The sequence below is a fragment of the Taeniopygia guttata genome, chromosome 1, assembly GCF_048771995.1.
Source record: "Taeniopygia guttata chromosome 1, bTaeGut7.mat, whole genome shotgun sequence".
In the NCBI taxonomy this organism is placed as follows: Eukaryota; Metazoa; Chordata; class Aves; order Passeriformes; family Estrildidae; genus Taeniopygia; species Taeniopygia guttata.
This window is the reverse complement of record NC_133024.1, coordinates 27,430,885-27,443,952: the sequence shown is the minus strand read 5'-3', so window position 1 is coordinate 27,443,952 and position 13,068 is coordinate 27,430,885.

Below are 13,068 nucleotides of genomic sequence, written 5' to 3'. Positions count from 1 at the left end.
CGAAGAAAGGAGACAAACACTTTTTTTCATTTCTTCCAAAGGAGTAACCTTGTCACTTCTTCAGCTCAGGTGAGAGTCAGGCTGAGGGTAATAGAAGTCTCAAATCTCAGAGATCAACCACCTAGCAAAGAACTCTCATTTTTGCTGAAGATGTTGAGAGGTGGAAGATGACTTAAAAAGATTCCATCCCAAATACACGACAGAGACACCCTAATACATCTTGGAAGTCACCTCAGAGAAAAAAAAAAAAAAAGAAAAAACAGGGAAAGCTGCTTTGATACAAAGGAGGCCTTTGAGCAACAGTGTCAAGAACAATCTCTATCATGAAAGATCCACCTCAGCCTTGAGATTTCATGGTTGTGGAAGGACAGAAGGTAAGGAGATTTTAATAAATCTCAATGTTAATTGGACTGTGGAGTCAAAAGTATAAATGAGAGGCTGCTTCTGCCCTTGAGACTGAATTAGGGCTAAAGCTGAGCCTCAGGCTCTGGAACACCTGAATTGCTGCCTTTAGGAAGCAAACCTCCACTGTTGTATTGGAAGTTGGCTTATCTACAATTGCTAATGTCTAAACACCCATCAGAGCTTCAGTTTCTCTTGAAAGTAGAGAATTTGCTCTCAGGAGTCCCCAGTATGGGATCAGAGTCTGCCCCCACCCCCACCAGCCCACTAGAGAGGCATTCTTCATGCTGACATCGACTCTGAGAGTGGAGAAGCAGCTGAGTTGAGGCAGAGTGACCCTGTTTGCCCACTGATCTGTAGCAATGTTCCACTGAGAGGTTTCTCTGTTTTGCAGCAGCTTTGCATGAAGCTTTCAGCATGGGACATGCTGCAATCTTCAGATTCCTCCCTGCAGTGCTGCTGTCCAGCTCATGAACATCTGGTGATTGAAAGCTAAAGGCAGATGTTGTTTTCCTCACAAAACTCCAGATTATTTCTCCAGGTCATAAAGATCATTTAAAGTAATTTGAAACCCTTCAAATATATTCTGTGGGGTTTTTTTCTGTGTTATTTGATTAATTAAAAAGTTAGCAAGAGATCTCAATCATCAAATTAAGCCTGAATATCAAGCAGTATCATCTGATTATATTTTTCAGTCAGTATTGCTCTCAACTGCTGAAAATTGTACACAGACAATATTTCCTTAGAAGCTATGAGACATATGAGACAATGTTCCAAGCCTCACTAAAGTTAAAACAATCTTCTTCTCTGGCCACAAGTCCCATCACAGGAACATATTAGATTGGTTTGGTATGATTTGTTCTTAATAAATGCACCCTGGTTGCCACTCACCTTGTAGTTGACTTCTGGAGGCTCAACTATTACTTCCCCTGATCCCTCATTCTTGAAAAAAAAATCTAAGAGGCAACACATTTATGTCTGTACCTCACAGTTCCTCAAAGATAGCAGCTAATAGTGCTGGCATTGCTTCAGACAATCTTCCCAGTATCTTAGCAGGAATTTCATCAAGTCCAGCTGATATGAAAACATCCAACATATCTAAGTCTCTTTCATGATATTGCTTGGTCTTGAAGCAAATTGAAAACATTCTCAGATGTTCTTAGCAAAATGAAGGCCCCAGACAGTAATTTTGGAATTAAAATATTCCCCAACAGGCTGGGAAACCCAGGTAGCTGGGGCAAGCTGAGAGGTGTGGAAAAGGCCAGGCTCAACTTGAGTATCCTCATGAGATAAAAAAAGGGGAAGTTCTGAATCCTGAAGAAAATCACAATTCAGAAGATGCAAGTAACCCAGCAGGCAAAGGAAAACAAAAATAATTCATTTTATACAAGATGCCAATAACAGAACCAAAGTAGTGGTACACTCACTTCTACGTAACATGTGAAATCTCAAAAAGGAGATAGAGAAGCAGAATGTTTGATCCAAAATGCAGACACTGATCAACAATACATATTGAAAACCTGGAGCAAAGAAGACTACCAAAGGGACACTAAGCACAGGATATAAAATACAGACATAAACAGTGCAGGAGGCAGAGCATTGCTCTGCCTCATTGAAGGCTCATAATCAAAACAAATTTACAAGTTTACCATCTCAAGTTACATGAAATCTGTACTGGTTGAAATTCCAGGCCTAAACCAGAAGATTATTGTTATGATAGATAATGTTACTGACCCAGGATAGCAAAATGCCTTGAATCCAATACACTGTAAGAAATCAGAGAAGCAGGAAAAACAGAAGCAATGGGAGACATCAACAGCCCTCCTGTAGATTGACAAATGTCATAGCAGCAGATGAAAGGGACATGACATTTTTGGGCTCTGTCAGCAAATATTTCCTGGAGCATCTGGTCTGAGCCCACAGGAGCAAAGACAGAGCTCAGCTTTGTGGCTCCAGCCCTTCTAATGGAAGCTCCACTCTGTGACAGTGACCACAGAGGGCTCAGCTTCACCAGCTCTAGAGGAGCACTGCAGGCCAAATATGCCAGTGCCATTGTCCTCCACTTCAAGAAAAGCTATGCAGGAATGAGGGAGCTTGTTAAAAAGAATCTAGAAAGGTCAGCAAAGAGAAATCCTAGCAAACAGCATGGAAACTTCTGAAGAACACCAGACTGGAAGCACAACACCGCTGCGTATGACCTATTGAGAAAGGCCGGAGAATGGATTAAAGAAGGCCAGCACATATGAACAGCCAAGTAAGCAAGTTTATTAGCAGTAAAAAAGCATTTTCCAAAAAGATGTCTATTGTATCCAAACCAATAAAATGAAAAGAATAGTGTTGTCAGGCAGATTAAAAGCAAAAATCCTAGAAGAGTTTGAGGAGAACTAGCTAAAGAAATCAAAACTAGTACTTCATCAAAAATGTCTGGAGAAAAATCTTGCTAGGGGCTCTGTATGGCCAACTAGTGATTAGACAAAAATCAGAGACAATTAAGCCATTCTGCAGTGCTTTCCACTGGGAAGAAAAGGGGAAAAGTTTTCATATGGGAGAAAATGCAGAAGATATGTCTGAAGTCAGAGTAACTGTGAATGAGATTTTGTTTCAAATAGACAAAGTGAAATATTACAAGCTGCTGCAGTCAGATGATACCGAGCAGAAATCAAGGATGGAAACCCTGAATTACTATTCACGGTGTGCAGCCTTCCATTTGGAACCTTTCTAGGACATGAAGACTGAAAGGTGACATTTATGAAGCCAATCTTTAAAACAGGTCCTGGGGGACCTCCGGGAAACAGAGTTCTTATGCTTCATAGTACTTTCTAAGCCTAGAAATGTGAACACCACAGCTCCAGAAGACCAGGGCATGCTTGTGTCAGAGTGAAGATTCTGCTGTTGACAAATCATTAGCATTCAGTAGAGAATTCATTCTTTATATGTGAAGAAATAGAAAATACTTCAAGTGAGTCAAAATCCTTGTATAAAGATAAGTCTTCTCTGAGAGCTTTCCTTGGATATCTCTGAAAGGATCATTAGCAGATTGTCAAAGACAGCCCTGTAGAAGAATCTGCCATGGTATGTCCTTCACCAAATCTTGCTAAGTACTGTAAATAGTCAATGTACAAGAAGGAAGTTAATGAAAAAGAATTAATTGAACTAAAGGAAACAGAGAGTAGCGATAAATATTTTTCAGAGCAAATGTCTCCAGAGAAGCCAGACAAGGATCTGTGCCAGAGCTAAAAGTATCCTTGATCAAAACAGGAGAACAGTTTTCATAGATCTCTTTCTTACATAGAATCCTAGAACTGTTTGTGTTGGAAAAGATCTGTAATAGTTCCTAGTAGAACGCTGTGGGAAATGTGTCAAAGACTGTCAATACAATGTCATTAGCCCTTGGAGTGACCAGTCTAAGGCTGCATTCAGGCCAGGAGAAGTAAGTCATGCAAGAGTCATCTTCTACCATATCTACCCATTATCAAAGGCCCCTTTGCCACCAGACTCTTCAGAGTTCCTTCTAGGTCCAAGTGTGCAGTAGAAGGTTCTGAGATGTCTCCTCTCTAATTAGACTTTCCAACTCCTCTATTTTGCATTTTTAAACAAATGGAAAGATGAACATTCTTTATAAACAAGATGCAAATAAAGGTTTGACAAATATATTGACAAATATTTTAACAGTTTGCAGCTCTCTAGGCACAACACTTCTTCGTTAAGTTTGCATTAGGATCAGTTCTGCTGTTCAGCCTGTTTCCTATTCAATTTCATCTGACCATGCCAAGGTGTCATCAATATAGTTCTAGACCCAGGCCTTCAACCAGATTTTCCTGTTTTCTTCATATTTAAACATAGTCTTTATGGGAAAAAAAAAAAAAAAAAGAAAAGTCTGTATACTTGCAAACTATCCAAAATATGAGCCCTTAAGTAAGAGAAAGAAGTCCTTGGGTTTCGTTTGTTTTCTTGAATGGATTTGCTGCACTGAAACCAGGCAGGAATTTGCCCAATTTGAGCTCCTCTTCTGCTAGATTATTAAAGAGCCCTTTAGAATGTAATATCTACTACAATGAGAAATTTGAATGACTGCAGCATTTCCAATGAGATTTTTACTTTTTTCTATGCACCATTTATTTCTCATCCTTTTATTTTAGGGCAAATAAAAGCTTGGGAAAAAAAAAAAAAAAAAAAGCAAGCAATCAGTCTTCTTTAATTAAGGGTTATCATTCCCTCTGGTGAATTTTGGAGAGCAGGAACAGAATAAATTTCTCTTCATTTCCTCACTGGGAATATTAAATGCTATGCAGCTAATTTGTCTCTGAATTAAATTTCCAGTTCTTTTTCCAGCTCTTTAGGGCTGGTCTTATCTTTTATTTTACTGCAGCAGTGGAAGATGCAGTACTATGCTAACTGAGGTATAGTGGAGGAAATAAGCTTTGTATTCTGCTTGCTTTTTCTGGTATTGGATTTCTGTAACAAAGAGAAGTATATGCAGGAAATAATGTATGTGGTTGTTCTAGGAATCAATTTCTTATCAGCCTTCTCAGACTATTGAAATAAATCTCCTTTAGATAGAATATTTACAACAAAGTTGAATCATTATTTTGCAAATGTATCATTCTTTCACCATTTACACAGATTTCATGCATGTCATTTCTGCTGCCTCCTATTAGCCAGAAGGGTCTATGGCAGAAGCTTTAAAAGCAGCCCTTTTCAATGCCTTTCCTTGAAGGTCCAGAGCCTTGGCAAGCTTTGTGTGAGGGGCAGGTTTAAGTGCCTGTGAATGGTTCCGAAGGCTGGCCTGAGGGACACCAGAACTTCTTTGCTGTGCCTTCATTCCCTGTAGCACTTCCTGCTCTGCTCCTTCCAGAAGCAAGGGCAGTCCTATCTTCCAATCAAGCATCTGTCCCGATGACAAGGATTGTTTCTTGAAAGTAAAAAAAAAACTTACAGAGTAAAAAGGTTCTAATCTAGCAGAACAACACATCTTCATGCAAAGAGAACCCACTGGCAGTCCTGTACTTTCACCTTCTCTCCCTTTCTCTGTACTGAGAGCTTTATAAATGTTCATAGATTTTCCAGCTGTGTTGGTTTTGAAGCCTGAAGTTTGGACTGTTAATTGGGAAAATTAATTGCCCTGTTAATTTGGGAAATGTTGCTTACTTGTTGGCTACTGCATTGCTCTCCTGCCTACTTTTTCTCCAGCAAGGCAAATTCTTTCCCCCATGAAAGCATTATAATCTCAATCATAGTAAATCATCTCACTAATAATGTCACCATAAAGTTATTATATCTCATTATTCTTAATCAATTTGCAGTGGTTTCACATTTTTCACCCAGCTCCACATGGGAGAGAAGAGGATATACAGCCTTTCTCAGAGCGGAATTAAGTTTGGACTCCAAGAATGACCCTAAGGTAAATTTTAGATAAAACCAAGATCTATTTTCTACCCCTAATGTCCCATGTTTGGACTGTGGTTTACATGTGATCTGTGAGCAGTTACAGGTTTAACAATTTATTGCCCATTACTAAACAAAACAAAACAAAACAGGCTGAATATGTTTGTTACATTTACATGTGAATTGTTCATTATGCAAAATATTTCTTGCCCTATTTACTGTGAGAGTTCACTAAAAGCTATCTTGACATGGAACTTGGTGTTTCTAAAAGAAGCCTTTCTATAATCTGCTGTTCTACTTTTCCTTTACACCTTTATCTGTCTTCTAACCCACTAATCAAATGGACTACTCCATAAATACTTAATTATTTATTATATTTGATATATGTTTGTAGTTGTACTTGAACTAAAGTTTTTCCCTACGAGATTTCTTAGTTGGCTGAGAAAAGCAAGGACTTTGTGGCAAGGAAGTGGCTGCAAAGCACAGCTCGTAATTTCTATACTCTCTTCTATCTCACTTCTCTGGATGTCCTTTCACTTGGGGCTTCTACTTTCATTGAGGGACAATGTCCTGCAGAATTTGCTATTTATGGCACCCAAACAATGGTGTAGGACACTTGACAGAATGCTATTGGCAAGCAGTCGCCTTCTTGTCAACACTTTAATTTTATGCTCCTTATCTCTAGAAATTTTGGCACGTCTGTCTGTCCTGGCCCAGGCTTATCACAGCCTAGAGTCTAATCAGACTGAAAGATGGGAACTGATGCAGTACTGGTAAAGCAGAGAGAGCACAGATCTATCGTTGTCCTTCTGCATTCTTGAGCATTGTTCTGGTACTGTGGCAGGACACCAGATGTGGACCATGTGGGGTAAAGGATGATGCTGTTTCCTGACAAGATATATTCAACAAACAGTGTTGAATCTCCACCATCAGCCTCTTTATTTGTGGAATCCATCAGGTGTTTTCTCTGCTCTCTACCTGCTCTTCTGAAAGTTACTGCATTTGAGACCAGTGCCCTGTGCAGCCCGAGTCCATCATCTCTGAATTAATCCTGGGATGTACAAGGCAGAATCACATCGGGAAGGCAGCAGACTCAACAGAAAACAGATCCTAATGTCTTGTGAAAAATGAGGAAGTAAATGCCTTTTTGCATTTTAGAGGAAATCAAGGGAGAAGGGTAAGGTTAGTCAACAGTGACATGCTTTGGAGGAACTTCTTGAAATGGAAGTTTCAATGCCTCTTGTGTGGTTCAACATCTGCTAGAGTGAAAAACCTGGGTGATAGAATTGGATCCAGGTCTGAATAACATTTGCATGTGGGTCAAACCTATTGCATATATTTGATCTGGTTAGGCTCCATGGCTTAGACCAGAGTAAGAACCAAACAAAAGGAAAAAAAAATGGAGTCTGTTTCCATTTCTCTGGTATGTTCAGCACACTTAAAGTAGCTGTCTTATCTTTTTATGAAAAACATACATGTATTTGAAGTCCTTTTCTCCACCTATCCTTTCCTTAAAGAGGCAGCGTCTAGGTTTATCATTTCCTGCTACAAGCAGGCCTATGACATAGGAACAGGGGCTCAAAAATTATGTTCGGAAAATAAAATAAAAATGCTTTAAGCAATCTACCCTCTGCTCATTACAAGGAATCCATATGCTTGCAGATACAAAGCCAGCCTCTTTCCCTTCTGATTCACATGGAGGATATTCACAGCAGCAGTGTTTCAATATGGTAAACACAGATGTATAAGTCATGCTGGCAACAGTGGATAGTGAGAGCCCCAAGTCTCTTTTGTGAAAAGGCATATGAACAACATCAAGGTTAGAGCAGAGCAGTTAATACTGCTTTAATACAGCAGAAGCCTTCTCCCAGAGCCTGTTACTCCCTTGAGCTTAGATCCCTTCCATTTGCACAGCTTGACAGTATAAGGACAAGTGATGCTGGAAGAATATGGGCTCAGTATGTCAGCCCAGCAAAGGGAGATGAATAAGTATCACACAGATGGTGTGTGCTTAGAGGAGAGGACAGGATGGAGACAGTCTCCTTACAGCTGGACCAAAATTTAATCATTTGTGCACCTGGCTTCAGACAAAGTCAGAAGAGAGATGTGGTTTTAGTTAGGGATGTAAGCTGCATCACAAAGGCAGAACGTCTATTAGTTAATGGCTAGTATCAGTTTTCATGCCTTTTAAGACAATAAATATTTTAAATATCAAGGCCTTTTTCTTTCATCTGTGTATCTATTTCTCTTAAGTGCATTCCACTGCTGTCTGTTCTCTTCTCCTCTGCTCTGGTCTGCAAAAGATTATGCATGATTTTGTCTGATGTCCACCTCTAAGATCTCAGCCATGGAAGATGTTCCTAGCTCACCACAGGTCATAGTCCATAATTATTTCATAATTCCTATTACATTTGAGAGAGGATTTCAGTCTGGAAGACTGGGCACTCAGTTTCACAAAGACAGTGAAAATTATGGCACAGCAGGGATCAAGTCCCTCTTTAGGAGATGTGGATTAATTCAACAGAGTGTGAAGATGTGGCAGAATAAATACTCCACCTGCCTACACATGTCTGGGACTGATATGGAAGAACAAAAGCAAGCCTGTCTGGCATGGTCAGAGAATCTTCTGAGAGTGTCCAAATTTCAGGCTTGAGTCTGAAATCTGTGTCTGGGTGACACGGAAAGTTATTGTTTGATTGGCCAGAGGTGCTCTCGCCCATCCCACCTGCCCAGCATCTCATTTCCTCCCCATCAATGCTTGTGGTATTTGGAGAGTGTTTCTACATATGAGGGCTTTCTTATTTGTTTATTTGCAGGATTTATTAGTAAGGCATGCTGTTATTTTGCCCCTATGACAGGGGAATACACTGACCTCTCATCTGCCTTGCCCAACTTTGTTTTGGTTTTTTTTTTTGGTGTGTTTTTTTTTTTCTTTTTTTTGTTCTTTGTTCAGTCAGCCAACATGACAAGAGCAAATAGTCTTGCCTCCTCTTCTATGTATTTTTTCCACTTCAGCTCTTTGCATTCCTTAAATATCAATATTAGTTAGTGATGTCTTTTTGCATTGTCACATGCAATAGTAATGTCCAAGTGAGAAGGTCAACAGCACAGGTGGATTGTACACTGTTAGAGAGAAACAATATCTGAATTTAGGAAACTGCCTACAGGTTAGACCAGCTTCAGGGGTGGGACTGAATCTCCTGAAAAAACCACTGACATAATTAATTGGTGGTAGATAATTCCATTTCCTTCAAGTTTTTGTTATAAGGATACCAAATGTTAATGAAACTAGCAGACTTCGTGTTTCCAGAGCTAACAATAGGATCTAAATAGTAGCTAAATACTATCTGGAGGGTGTTGGCATCAGTCAGGTGGTGGAGAGACTGAACATTCAGGGACACCAGAGAGGTAGCTCCAGGATTTTTATTTCCCATCTCACATACAAAGAATAACCCTACACTGACCTCTGACATCATCTGGGGGCAACAAAACATGACAGAAACTCAAGGAGTCTTCACCACATTAAGCTTCTCTGTCTTTAGCATGGGGTTTCTGAGTGCAGACTTTATATGTTTGTCATTTTCTGTGAGTAAAAGCCTTGCTTCAGAATTGGTCATGTATTCATATTCATCTGTGTATGCGATGTGGATCATCTGGGTCTCTGGCAGTTAAGTGGTTAAATTCTCTGTAGGCACTTCAGCATTATGACTCTTCTGTATTATAATCACTAGAAACAAGAAAAACATCTACCTTTATCAAGCTTAATGAATAGGTAAGTTTGTAATTACTTGTCTGCTGCTGAGGCTTCTGTGCCTGAAACTAGATTAACTCTCCAACTTTCACAGTCATCTGTTTAGAGGTGTTTAGCTACACTGAGTGGATACATCAAATGTGGCTTTCACATTGTCCTTTGAGAACAATTTGTTAGACCTCAAGCAGCTGGGGTCCAGATTGGAAAGAAGATGCCTACAGCAACTGAGTTTGTCATTTAATATCACGGGCTTCACAGAATGTGTTAAAGGGAGCTGGCATGCAAGATATGCATGGGACATAGGGATTCAATCATACACTGTGCAGTTTCAGACAACCCAACTGGAAAGAAAGAAAGAAGTGACATTTGTGCTATTATCTAGGAATGATTGAAAATACTTTGAAGTCAATGGAAAGATTTTCACTGAATTCCAGAGCTCTGATTCAGGTCCTGGATAGTCTTATAGAGAATGACAGGGAACTTTCATCTTCAGGATTTCATTTCAAGGGACATGGCATTAAATGGCCTTGAGTAGCTGTAAAGGCCAGTGTATCTCTAAAAATTAAATGGGAAATGTTTGGAGCTTCATGGCCACTTCACCTGTCATACACTAAGCAACAAAAATCTAGACACCTATACTGAGATGTATACATCTAAACTCAACTTCTATGTATCCAAGATAGATATGGAGAGAAAACAAGTTTTAGGGTTAGGCTTGAGAAATGCAAAAACCCTAGAGGTCCAGGGACACTGCAACTACAAAAGATAGGCCAAGGGGAGAACAGCACTGCCCCAATATTGCTCTTTCCACACCTTTCTGCTCAGCGTCACCCATGTGCTTGGCACCTTAACAAAAGGTGTCATTTAATGATGCACACAGGCTTAGGGTTACACTTCAGATTAGGCTTGAGAACATGACAAAGCCTAGAGCTCCAGGGACATTCCAGTTACAAAAGGCATCCAAGCTGGTGCACTCCATGTCATCTCCTTACATTTGATTACAATCACTTCTTTTCAGATTTTTTTTTCTCTCCACTGAATTTCCTTTCATTTTAAGTACATCCCCATCAGTTTGTTTCATTTTTTTCTCTGACTTTGAGATTTCACTTCCGTTCGCAAAATGAAATTCTTTATTTCTTGAAAGGAAATGAAATATTACAATTTCAATGAGGACCAATTCAGCACTGTTCAGCCCATTTCCCTGCACTTCATGTCATCCCATTCCTTTTTATTATTTTCACTTCTGATTTTTTGTTGTTGTTGTTGTTTGGGTTTTTTAGTGTTTAATTTAATCAATTTCTTTTCCAGTCTCTTTGTTTCACTTAATTCTCAGATTTTGGGATTTCAGTGAGTATCATTTTGGCAAGGTTTGGTCCATTGCACTGAAAAAAAAAGAACATTCCACTGCCCAAAGTTTGCTCCCTCCACACCTTTCTTCTTGGCACAACCTATGTGCTGGGCACCTCAGCAAAAGGCTACTTTTACTGCTCTGCTTAGGGTTAGGCTTGAAAAAACCATAAAGCCCAGAGCTCCAGGAACACTGCAACTAGAAAAGACATGCCAAGGGAACAGGACACTGCCCCAACATTGCTCCCACACCCGTGTTTGTTCACAGACCTTTGTTTTTACACAAATCTATGCAAAGACCAACCATTCTACAAACATCCTTAGTATGATATATATATATATACACATTTACAGGTGTGGGCTTTGCCATCTGAGTCATAACTTCTGTTCCTTTTGAGTGGATTCACCCAATTTGTCAACAATGATCTCTAAAGATGCTACTACAACAAACCCAACAGGCAGACACTCAGCTGGTGTTCATTGGCACAACTCCACTGACTTCAAAGTCCCTGAAACTTTCAGCTGTGGGCACACCAAGCATTTAGAGGGTGGGTTTACTCTCATGTTCTCCCATGTGGTATCATTTGTGTGCATCCCAAACTCCATTGCTGACACATTTGAAACTCACATCTAATTTACAGACTTCTCTCCAATTTAGGTCTTTTTCGTAGTCTACATATTTCCATGGCTCCCTTGGTGAATAATGTGCTTTAGTTAATTTTCCCCATATGTATTGGTTTTTATCTTTTCCCAAGTAGGATTTCATTTTGTCACCCAGTGACCTACTCTCTGATTCTTGGGCTTTCTCTATTCCCATCACCTTGGGGTAGTACCCTTATCCCTGCAGACATGAGAAACTTGAACCTCACCCTCTTGCCCAAAAGATCTAGAAAATATCAGCATTAATGTTCAGTGTGCAATGTGTTCTGCAAAATTCTGGAGAGCTATAGACTGTAAGCCGATTTTCAGGCAGTTTTCAGATTGCCTGTTATTGACAAAGCATTTAAAATTGTGCTACTAAAACCAAAGGCCTGAGTCTAGAGTTACAAAATGATTGACACAATCCAAAAAAAGAGACAGGACAAAGCAGCTCAGCACTGTGGAACCTTAGCAGCAAAGCACTCTTAGCACTCCCCAGTCTCGCTGCCTGCAAGTGCCTCCTAAAAGCTAAAACTGCTTGAAGGCTGCTCTGATTCATCTCACTGACCTCAGGCAGGTGGAAGCCAGATGAGGTGAGAACAGGAAGAATGGGAAGGTGATATGCTTGCATTGGTGACCTGGAGAAGGGACAAAATAGGAGGCAGTGGGACTGGCTTCCTGCAGTGCAGGAGCAGGGGATAATCAGGGGGCCATGTAAGGCACATTTGAAGCTGGTTCTGTGTTAAAGTTCTCATGTCATATTTGCTCCACCTACTGCCCTCACTCTTCCCATTCATCTCACACACTACTGAAATCTATTTTAAAAGCTTCTGTCTGACAAAGTCTACTTTCTCTTCATGTTTCCATACCACAGATCTTGCTACTTATCCTTTGACAGGTGAGCTCAGATGCACAGCATCAAGGCCCAAAGACAGCACTGGATTTATGCAGTGAAATGATGTATATGGTGTGGGGAGGCAACTGCAGCAGAAGGCAAGATCAAAAGCACAGAAAGTTTGCCAGGAGCCCATCCTCAAGTGGCACAGCTCATGAGGTGGTACACACTCAACTGCCAAACATGGCTAGAGCTTTTCTCCCAGTCTGAATTAGTTTGTCTGGCAGATCGTGTGATGCTGCACCACAAATGACAGACACATAGGACTTATGAGCAAATATTTTAAAGTAGAATAGAAATTAGACGCAATACTTTATTTTTTTTAATAACATTATAATTGGTTTTCTCAGGTTTTCCAGATTTATTTCTGCTGTTCTCAATCATGCACACTCAATAAAAACTGCATTTTCAAATGGAATGGGGAACTTGACTGCAAAAAAAAATCATAGCCTGCATTTACCCTAAATATTAATCAACAGCCAGGCCCAGGCACTTGAACTGCTGATCTGACATCTCCCAGTTAAAGCACTGCAACTGCCTCTTGGTGCAAACTTGACACAGAAACCCATAAAGGACAAAAAGATGAAGGGACAACAAAGTGTTGAGGAAGGCTGTAAACTTCCTGGGTGGGGAGGAGCATTGCAGAAAG